The 9567-nt window shown below is 46.6% G+C and overlaps 1 long non-coding RNA gene across 1 annotated transcript; it reads left to right on the top strand.

The window, feature by feature from the left end:
* Positions 1–2264: 2264 nt before the first annotated feature.
* LOC110302591 lies at positions 2265–9109 on the top strand. Its single transcript, XR_002378818.1, has 3 exons — positions 2265–2463; positions 6642–6849; positions 9027–9109. It is a non-coding gene; the product is annotated as an uncharacterized LOC110302591 (long non-coding RNA).
* The last annotated feature ends 458 nt before the right edge of the window (positions 9110–9567 follow it).

The following is a 9567-nucleotide window of genomic DNA, read 5'->3' as shown; positions in this document are numbered from 1 at the left end:
CCCCACTGACCAAGATCTCAGATGATCCATAGCCCCACAGTACACACATGCACCAAAGATCAGCAGGTCATTCCCAAGGCCACATATACTTCCTCACGTGCATCCACAGAGCAGAAGTAAGTTCCAGATAATTGGATGTTGAGTTATTTACACGTTTGGAGTTTAGTCTTGCTTTATTTACATTGTGACTGCACCTGGTTCTTCCCTTTTGAAGTAAGAAAGTCTTTAACTTAGCTTTGATTTTACAGGAGCCCACAGTGGAGAAACTGGATTTTTAAAAGAAATTTTAGCTTATTAAAAGTTATTTGGGATTTTTAAACACAAAATTTTAAAGTGCTTGAATTTGGGAAGACTGTGGAACTTTTAGAGTTTATAAAATGTTTTACATTGTGATATTGATGTTAATGTGTGATCTTAGGGATGAACGAGAAAGGAAAGGTCCTAGATCCACAGTAATGTTTGTGTGTGATGTTGACAAGGGGTCAGTTGTCTTGGCTAGTTCTATGTCAACTTGACACAAGCTAGAATCATCTGAAAGAAGGGAACCTCAATTGAGAAAATGCCTCCATACGATCTATCTGTAGGGCATTTTCTTAATTAGTGGTTAACTGAATATTGTGGGTGGGGTCACGCCTGGGCTGGTGGTCCTGGGTTCCATGAGAAAGCAGGTTTATCAAGCTATGTGAAGCAAGCCAGTAAGCAGCACCCCTCCATGGCTTCTGCATCAGCTCCTGCCCCCAGGTCCCTGCTGTGTTTGAGTTCTTGTCCTGATTTCCTTCAGTGGTAGACTATGATGTGGAAGTGTAAGCCAAATAAACTCTTTCCTCTCCAGCTTGCTTTTGGTCACTCGGGAGGTATTCCAACAAGGCTAATAGCTTGAATCGGATGAAAGGGTCAGATGATTTAAAAAGCTGTATAGCAAAGGACAGAGAAGATTATGTGCCTTGTGGGACAGGGCTTCTGGAAAAGGCTACAGTAGGTCATGGAGAGGGGCTCTTAAGGAATTAGGCCTGGGGTTAGGTGTTCCTGTCCTTTCTGGGGCTACTGATAAAATGCTAATACATAAGACTGTGCATGAGTGAGAGGACACATGAGAATACACACATGTAGGAGTGCACACACGAATGTATACTGTGTATTTAAAGTCTTGAATCTGCACAGATATGAAATTCTTTTTCTTTTTCTTTTTTTTTTTAGGTAAATTCTATGCAATCATTTGAAAACCTGAGTTGGGAACACTTTATGTACATGTGTAAGAGTGTGCAACATTTGTGTGTCTGCTGAGTACTTCAGTGTGTGTGTGTGTCTGTGTGTCTGTGTGTCTGTGTGTGTGTGTGTGTGTCTGTGTGTGAAATGGGTGTGCTTGAGAGAGACACAGGTCTGTGAATGCACATGAGGATGTTCTGTGGCCCTGGGAATGTCTGCTGGTGTTTGGCCCAAGTGAAGGTGTGTGTACTGTGGGGCTATGGACAGTCTGAGATCTTGGCCAGTGGGGCATAAGGAACAGGAGGAGCTGTGGGTGGGCATAGAGGAGACTGAGATGACTCTGCAAGACTGCAAGAGAATCTGAGCAAGAACTGTCTTTCATGCTTGTTAGCTGAGGTGTGCCAGCCTAGATGAGGCTTGGGGGGTACACATTCAGACAGGGGAGTCCTCTATCTCTCACTGAAGATGGAGCCCTGTGGCCTTTGTCTGTTTTGTTTTGTTTTTGTTTTTTGATACCCTGGTGAGACCCAATGAAGGGACATAGGCAACCTAAAACTCAGACCCACCATCTTTTGGTCTGAGGCCCATCTTTCCTTATCTCCCTTCCTCTGAACTCCAATGGTTCTGAAGCTAAGCTCCTCCCTGTTTCCTGGGTGTGCTTGAGTGACAGCAGCTCTGGCTTTTGGGGCAGAGAGAAGCATGTAAGGTTGGTGGGGTCTCCAGTGCCAGGGCTGCCAACTAGGAAGGAAACGTGGTGCTCTCTGCGCCATGTCCTCCACGGCCCTACTCCAGCCCCTCTGAGTCTGGGAAATGCCCTTGGTCCCTAAGTTCACATGTGTCACCAAGTTCTATCTCGTGTAGAACTCAACCAGGCCAGAGACCTCCATTGCTTCTTGTACTGCCTATCTAAAGTGTCTTCTAGGGTAGCCATCTCCTTCCACTCTTCAGAGTGCTTGAAAGCTTCACAAGAAGTCATCAAGTAGAGAAATAGTGAGGTCAGGCTTACCTTTGGCTTGCCTACTGTAGGCTAGAGGAAGGGCCCTCTGAGTGGCAGTTACTGTAGCCCCGCCTCTAAAGGGAGGGTATTCTGAGTGGCAGTTCTTTCCTATTCCCTATGCCCTTCCTGCTACCCAAGAAGATGGTCCACTCACTTTCTGTATACTGATCGTGAGCAGCCTTACTGATACAGGAGCTATGGTTTCCCATGGGGGTTTCCTGTCGAGTGGTCTAGTATGCCGCAGGTCCAGCCCAGACCAGGTACCCCACCCCCATTCCTCAAGATGATTGTCTAGCAGACCTCTGCTCATGGCTGGGTCCAGAGGTGGGGGTGGGAAGGCCTGTAGGCCGCCTGCATCCGGGTGGGCCTGGCTCTCTTCAAGCACTCACTCTCCAGCTGCAAAACTCCCAAACACATACTTTGGGAGGTCAGCCTGGCCTGAGGCTAGGGCACTCCATTATTCCAGTGACATATCTTTGAACATGCTACAATCCTTCCACTCCTGGCTCAGCCTTGTCTCCACCACAGCGCTGGCTTCCTCACCCCTCCTGAAGGACTGCTTAGCCCCAGACTGGTTCCTAGGTAGAAACAGCAGTACACTTGGCTGCTGCTGCCTGGAACCCCTCCTTTGTGGCCATCTGGTCTATACTGGAGGAGGATGCTTGGCTCTGCTTTTTAGATGCAAATTCCCTTGAAGAGTAACATATGAGAGTCTTAAGACCCTAGCGCGGGAGACTTTTTCTATCTTTATCTCCAGCACTGGGCTCTAAGATGAAGGAGCCTGGAAAAGGGGTTGATGAATGTTCTACGTTTGCTCCGTTGTTTTTTCCTGTGCCATGATCTAACCTTGGGCCACTTCTGATTCCAACAACCCTATCTACAGCAGTCCCTTCCACATGGCACTCAATTTATGGTGTCCAGGAAAAGGATCTTGGGTAAGGAGAGATGATATGTTTTGTAGCCCCATCTTGTGATTATTTGCTGGTTAGCAGTAAGTCTTTTCATCTGTCTGAGCCCCAGTTTCTCAAACATCTCTATTATGAAGTCTCCTTATCTATGACCTGGGACCCTTGTATAGCATCTGCCTATGCTGCTGGACCCAGCACTCCTGTCTGTAGTAGGAAATCCTGCTGCCTATGGCTGGGGGAAAGCGTGCTACCTCAAGTGTGTAATGCAGCAGAGTAAGAATGATCTCTAGCCCCAGCCATGAGCTCCTGTCTAGACTTGGTACTCTTGGATCCAAGGAGTGCTCAGAGCCGAGGCTTGGCTAGTGGACACAGTCCACCTAGGGAAGTGGATCTTTCTCCCAAGCTCATCATCTGTTATAGAAGAACCAGAACTGTAGAAACGATCCAAAAGATGGTTATTGTTTTTTCCTTTTATGCAACATGAGGGAACTCGGTCCACAGCCAGGACCGCCTCATTGCTGTGTCTTCAGGCTCTTCTGCAACATGGCAACGGGGCATTCACTCAGAGACCCTCTTTCTTCCCACCAGCACTTTGGTGCCCATTGCAGTACGCACTTGATGATGTTCGGGCTTTCTGATGGTTGTCTATCATCTTCTTTCTCATGATGGTATGAGGGGTTCAGGATGTCACTGTGGCCAGGAAGTGATGAGCTTTAAGACACAAAGTCTGAAAAGGGCCAATTTCTAATCTATTGAAGTTACTTTTTGGAATACTAAAGACTAATTAAAAAGTGACCTTCCCAGGCAGGCTCTCAGATGACACCAAAGTCTTCCACTCTCTGCCTGCATTCCAGCTTTCTTCTTCCCAACTTACCTAGACTTATGACCCACACTACTACCGTTATATATAGTCAAGTCTTAACAAAGAAAAGGGGACAGAGAAAGGCTGAAAAATGCAAACCTGCTCATTTATGTGGTGTTGAGTCTTTACCAGGGTCCTGGAGGCTGTCAACAGTGCTTGTCCTCTGTCTGGGTTTTTGGCATTTTCACAAGTGGAATACCTAGGTAGGACCAGCCAGGATCATCCTGCTGGCAGATAACTATAGGATGATCCCACTGGCAGATGACTGGAGTCTAAACTGGCTATGGAGAGAAGGGAACTGTATTGTGTGAGCTCTGACTGACTTCAGAGAGGATGGACCTAGCTGTGCCTTCCCTTTGTGATCAGAACTCGTTCTCTATCTCAGGTTCCTTCTTTCTTAGAAGCCTTAAAAAATAGAGAGCACTGCCCTCCCGACAGACATGAGAGAAGCTCTGATTGGCTCTATGTTAGGCACCAATCTGTCTTTGAACCTATCCCTGTGGCCAGAGAAGGAGTGCCTGTGGTCTAGGTCCTGTGACCTCTATGAGTTGGGAGTGGGATTCATGCTTCATCTAAATGCAGCAAGGGGACGGAGAGGGAAGGACCGGTACCATAGAAAGAGGATGGCTGCTGCCCAGGCCCCAGCCGTGCCACCCACCATTGCTAAGTTAGGAATTTTAATCCCTGCTCTGGAGACCCCAGACCTCTGAGGAGGAACCTTAGGGCTATCTGTCAATAGTGAAGTATTCTCCACGTCTCAGCAAGGGTTTCAATGAGCTGAGGAAATGAGTGTCTCCTTTGGCTGCTTCACTGTTGGGATTTCACATAAGTTTTCATTTTGATAAATCATTTGATTTTGCTGATAAGGGAAAGGCCTGGAAACCATTGCGATAGATGATATCTGAGGCTCACACTTAGAATATCCTTGTGAGTTAGATGCCAAAGTGAATAATTTTCTGCAATTGAGGGCACATGTTAAAGAGTAAATCTTTAGCTCCACCCTGCCCACTCTCCTCCTCGGTGTCTGTTCTTTTCCAAATGACCCTGCTGGCTTTATTACCATCTCTGTCAAGCAATCGCCAAGTCTGCCAGCCCCCACCTCCGAGGACCCACCTGTTTCCTGCTTTGCAAATATCTTGCAGATGCAAAAGGAGGCTGGCTTCAGTGCAGCAGGGGGACACTTACAGTGTAACCGAGTGCTGTGTCCTGCCTCCCACAGGCAGAGTGCTGAGTTACTTAGAGATGGGGATGCTTCATAAATGCCATGTTCCATTCTGCGCTGCAGGGACCAAAAGAAAACAGCTCCCAGGGATATGCTGATCCTAGCATTTGGGATTCCAGGACAAGATACAAATGAAGACCTTCAAAACATATACACATATGTCCTCCCCCTCCCTTCTTCCCTTCCTCCCTTCCCTCCCTGTTGCTTTCCTTCCCTCTCTCCATTCTCCTCCTCCTCTCTCTTGCTTTCTTCCACTCTCTACTTCCCTCGTTCTCTCTTTCCCTTTCCCCTGTTTGTCCATCTGTCTATCTGTCTCTCCCCTCCCTCTTTTCTTCCTTCCCTCCCTCTCTCTTTTCTTCCTTCCCTCCCTTCTCCTCCTTCATCTCTCTCTTTTGCTTTTTCCCACTCTCTACCTCCCTCTTTCTCTCTCTCTCTCTTCCCCTCTTCCTAGTCCCCCCTCTCTGTCTCTTTCTGTCTGTCTCTCTGTCTCTCTCTGTCTGTCTCTCTCTCTCACACACACACACATACACACACACACACACACACACCTCTCTCTCACACACATCTCTCTCATCTCTCTCTCTCTCTCACACACACACACACACACAAAATCACAAAGTAATGTATATTTCTTTCCTCCTACCTTGACAAATGCACTTTTGCGATCACCAAGAAGGGAGAGCTTAAAGTGAGACTCCCCAGACTCTTCAGTGCTGTCCACTAGAGTGTGGCAGCATAGCATAACTCTCTATGCACAGGCCACCCTTTTCTCCCACACTGCTCCATGAAGGTGCTGCATGCAGGAATGTGGACACTTCAGCCGCTGTCCAGGCTCTGCAGACAAATATCCTTGGCCATCTCACAGGCCTAGAGCTGTACACATCGATGACTCCTTTGGAGGATAGTATCATGGAAGATATCCATTCCCTATGGAGATTCATAAAATCCAGTGTAAGCACCCAGAACATGTTCTAGAAGGGTGTATATGTGCTCAGCCATGCCCTGCTGGACACGCAAAATCCCCATTTGGGAGCTGTGGTAGAGTTAGGGAAGAGTCTAAGGCTCTGGGCTTTCAGTCCAGAAGCAGAGGCTCTGAGATCAGGTGGTAATTTATTACCATTCAGTGTTCCTCGTTGCATCCAGAGTCTGGATCATGTGTTCTCAACTATTCACAGGAGCTGGCTCTTGCCCAGTTGTTGGAAGGCGCAGAGGAACAGGACAATAGATTAGAGCTTTTAACTGAACTGACAAGGTAAAAAGTGGAGATTGGATACCAAATCGAGAAGTGAGGTAGTTCAAGGTGTGTGCTTCCTCAGAGGGAATTCTAGATTGTCTGCTTTAGTGACTTCGATAATCCTCCTCGTTTCTGGGGGGAATTGGAGAAGGACGGATTTTAGGGAAAAGATACTGGAACACAGAGGTAAAATGTGTGCACTCTCACCTCAGGCTGCTGAGAAGGGCTGGATGGCTTGCCGAGAGCCCTGAAAGACCATCTGGCCCCACTGAGGAAGCGTGTCACCGTGTTCTGCACCTTTAAGATCTGTGAGTTCTTCCTGTGCATGAGGTTGGACCAAGCACGTGAGAGACTGCCTGGAGCCATTTGTGCCGCAGCCCAGGAGCTCTGCATGGAAACAGTCTTCAGAGTCTCCACCAGGTCTGAGGCCAGACTTCACCACCTGGGTAGCCTTAAAGAATTATTTCTCTCTCCTTAAGTATCTCCTCCTTCTGTTCTGCTGTAATCCCCTCAGCGAGTCTGTGCTCCAGATGACCTCCTTGTCATCTAGAATCTACTCTACCCTTATTCCATAGCAATGTTTTTGGCACATGGCTATATACCAGGAAGACTGTATTTCTTAGCTTACCTCTGACTAAGGGCTGAGGTGAAGTAACACTTCACCAATGGATTGTGGGAGGAAGAGCTGTGTAAAGGATGCGCTGGTAATTGCTTAACAACAGGATGTTGTTTCTGCCCATTTCCATGGTACAAAGATCCTGACCATGGCGGTTTGTAGTTTGTTTCATATATGGCAGCAAACATCTCTGCTGTGGTCAGAAGGGGACAGCAGGTTAATGCCATAGAGGAAGAAAGAAAATGTGGGCTTTCTGGCTCACTTACTCATGTTGCCAGTGTTGTTTGTGGTCCTGTTCTGAGTTTGTACAGAGATTCCGATGACCAGAAGATGTATCTAGTCATGACCAGAAATCAGCAGTGGGTCATGGTTCGGTATGAATTTGCTTCATGGATAGAAAGGACTCTACATTTTGTTGGTGCTAACCGAGTTCAGCTGCTCTTTCTATTTTCTGCCTTGTCTCTGTCTTGGTGACTTCCCTCCAGGGTATGCTGTCCACACATGTTATTCATGATCCCTCTGCAAACCTGGAAGTTCGGTGACTAAGGACTTTTTGTCATGTGACAGAGGAGTAAACCAAAGCCCAGATAATCCACCCTGGCCCTGTAATCTCTTGCTTAATAGTCTGACTTCCTCAACTGCCTGTAGGCTCTGGGAGGCGAAGATCTTATCTGATGTATTCCTTGTATCAGCATCCAGCTTGCTGCCTGCTGTGGGGCTGTGGATGTTCCCCAACTTTCTCAATTTAAGAAAAAATGCCCTTGTTACAGAGGGGCTTGCAGAGCCCAAGCTGCAGTTGTGGCTCTTCACGTGTTTACAAATGCAAGGCCTGTGGGCAGCACATTTGAGTTATCAGAAGATCTACAACACCTCAAAGCAAGAAGGAATACCATCTGTCACTTTGGGGTGTCCTGGTGTTTTTGTGAGCTCTCCAGTGTGGACTGCTTTTGACAGCTTGTGGACAAGCCTCACTTTACAGGTCGCTCAGTGCCCTAGGGGGCTGCTTTGTCTAGTTGTCAAGGGCATCAGTGGATGTGCCATCTTTCTTTGGTACCAACCCGTGTGGGAAGGACGTCATCAGTGTCTGTTCTTCAGGCCGTGTGACTAACCAGTATCTTCAGGCCTTTTGGAATTGTGCTGTTTCTTATGCCAATGGCATCTTGCCTGGAGTTGATCTTGTTACTTCCCCGTAGGGAGCATCTGGAGACATTTTAATTGTCATCAGGGAGCAGAAGATCCTACTATGACCCAGTGGGTAGGCCCTGGACTGCTGCTAAACATCCTACTATGTGCAGGATATCACCTATTATAAAGACATATACATCCCAAATGCTGGTTGTGTGGTAGTTGGGAGAGCTTAGGCTAGACTTTGTAGCCCTGAGAACATGGAGTCCCTGGTGGAAACTGCAGAGATAGGAGAAGTTTCAAGCTCTTCTCTTCCAGATTTCTGCAAAGCTCAGATCACACAATCTTTCCATGTGGGCTCCTCATTGACATGGTCACTCTTCATGGACAATGGCAGACTTAGGTCCTGACGTGACCTGTAAGCCATCCTAACTCATCTGTGGCTGCTACAACATACCTGCATGCTGTGAATGACAGACCCATCAAGAGCTAAAAAAGCAAAACAGCAACACCCTCTCCCCCATTATCCCCTCCCATAACCCTCCCATAATCCTACCTCCACTTTGACAAATACAAAATAATTGGAGAAATACATAGAAAGTCAGTGGAAATATACATTGTGTTATAATGTATATATATATATATATATATATATATATATATATATATATATATACACACACATACATACATATGTTTAGCATGCCTTCAGTAAGGAACTGTGAGAATAGTAGTTTTATCAGAGCGTTTATTATCAGTAACTGAAGTCCAGAACAGGCAGTTCAAGTCTAATATAGCAGCCCTGGAACACCATGGAGAACTTGGCCTCCATCTACTTCCTGCTGTTTTCCTTTAGGTCTCAAGATGGTTGCTGCCCCTCCAGCCATGATGTCACCATGCAAAAGGAAGAAAGCAGAACCCCCCAAAAGGCATGAATAAATCTATTACTTTTTATAACTGTTCCTGGAAGAGTTCACCCAGTGACTCATGTGTTGGCTTCATCTATTGGCTACAATGTACCACATGACTTCCTAGCTACAAAGGAATATGGGAAGGTAAGAATGTGTCTTGCAGCTTCTTTGAATAAGGAAATTAAGGGAGTAAGAGGTCAGGAAACCAAATGGCTGTTGAGTAGCCAATCTGCTGTGTTAACCACAACAAATCCAATTTTAGAAACTGCTTAGTGACATGAATAAAAAATCTCTCTCATGTAAGCACTAGTGTGGCTCAACCATGCTTAGCTCTGAGGTCAGATGACATTGAACATGTCTAGTCTGTCAGGTCCAAAGGAAACTCATTCCCCAAACTCTAAAAGGCTGTCTGAAACTCTAGAAATGAACTTATCCTGGACTATTGGAGAATTTCTGGTAGTTAAATAACAACTAGCAAGCCTTAGG

The sequence above is a fragment of the Mus caroli genome, chromosome 9 (assembly GCF_900094665.2).
Source record: "Mus caroli chromosome 9, CAROLI_EIJ_v1.1, whole genome shotgun sequence".
Classification (NCBI taxonomy): domain Eukaryota; kingdom Metazoa; phylum Chordata; class Mammalia; order Rodentia; family Muridae; genus Mus; species Mus caroli.
This window is presented reverse-complemented; position numbering and strand designations above follow the sequence as displayed.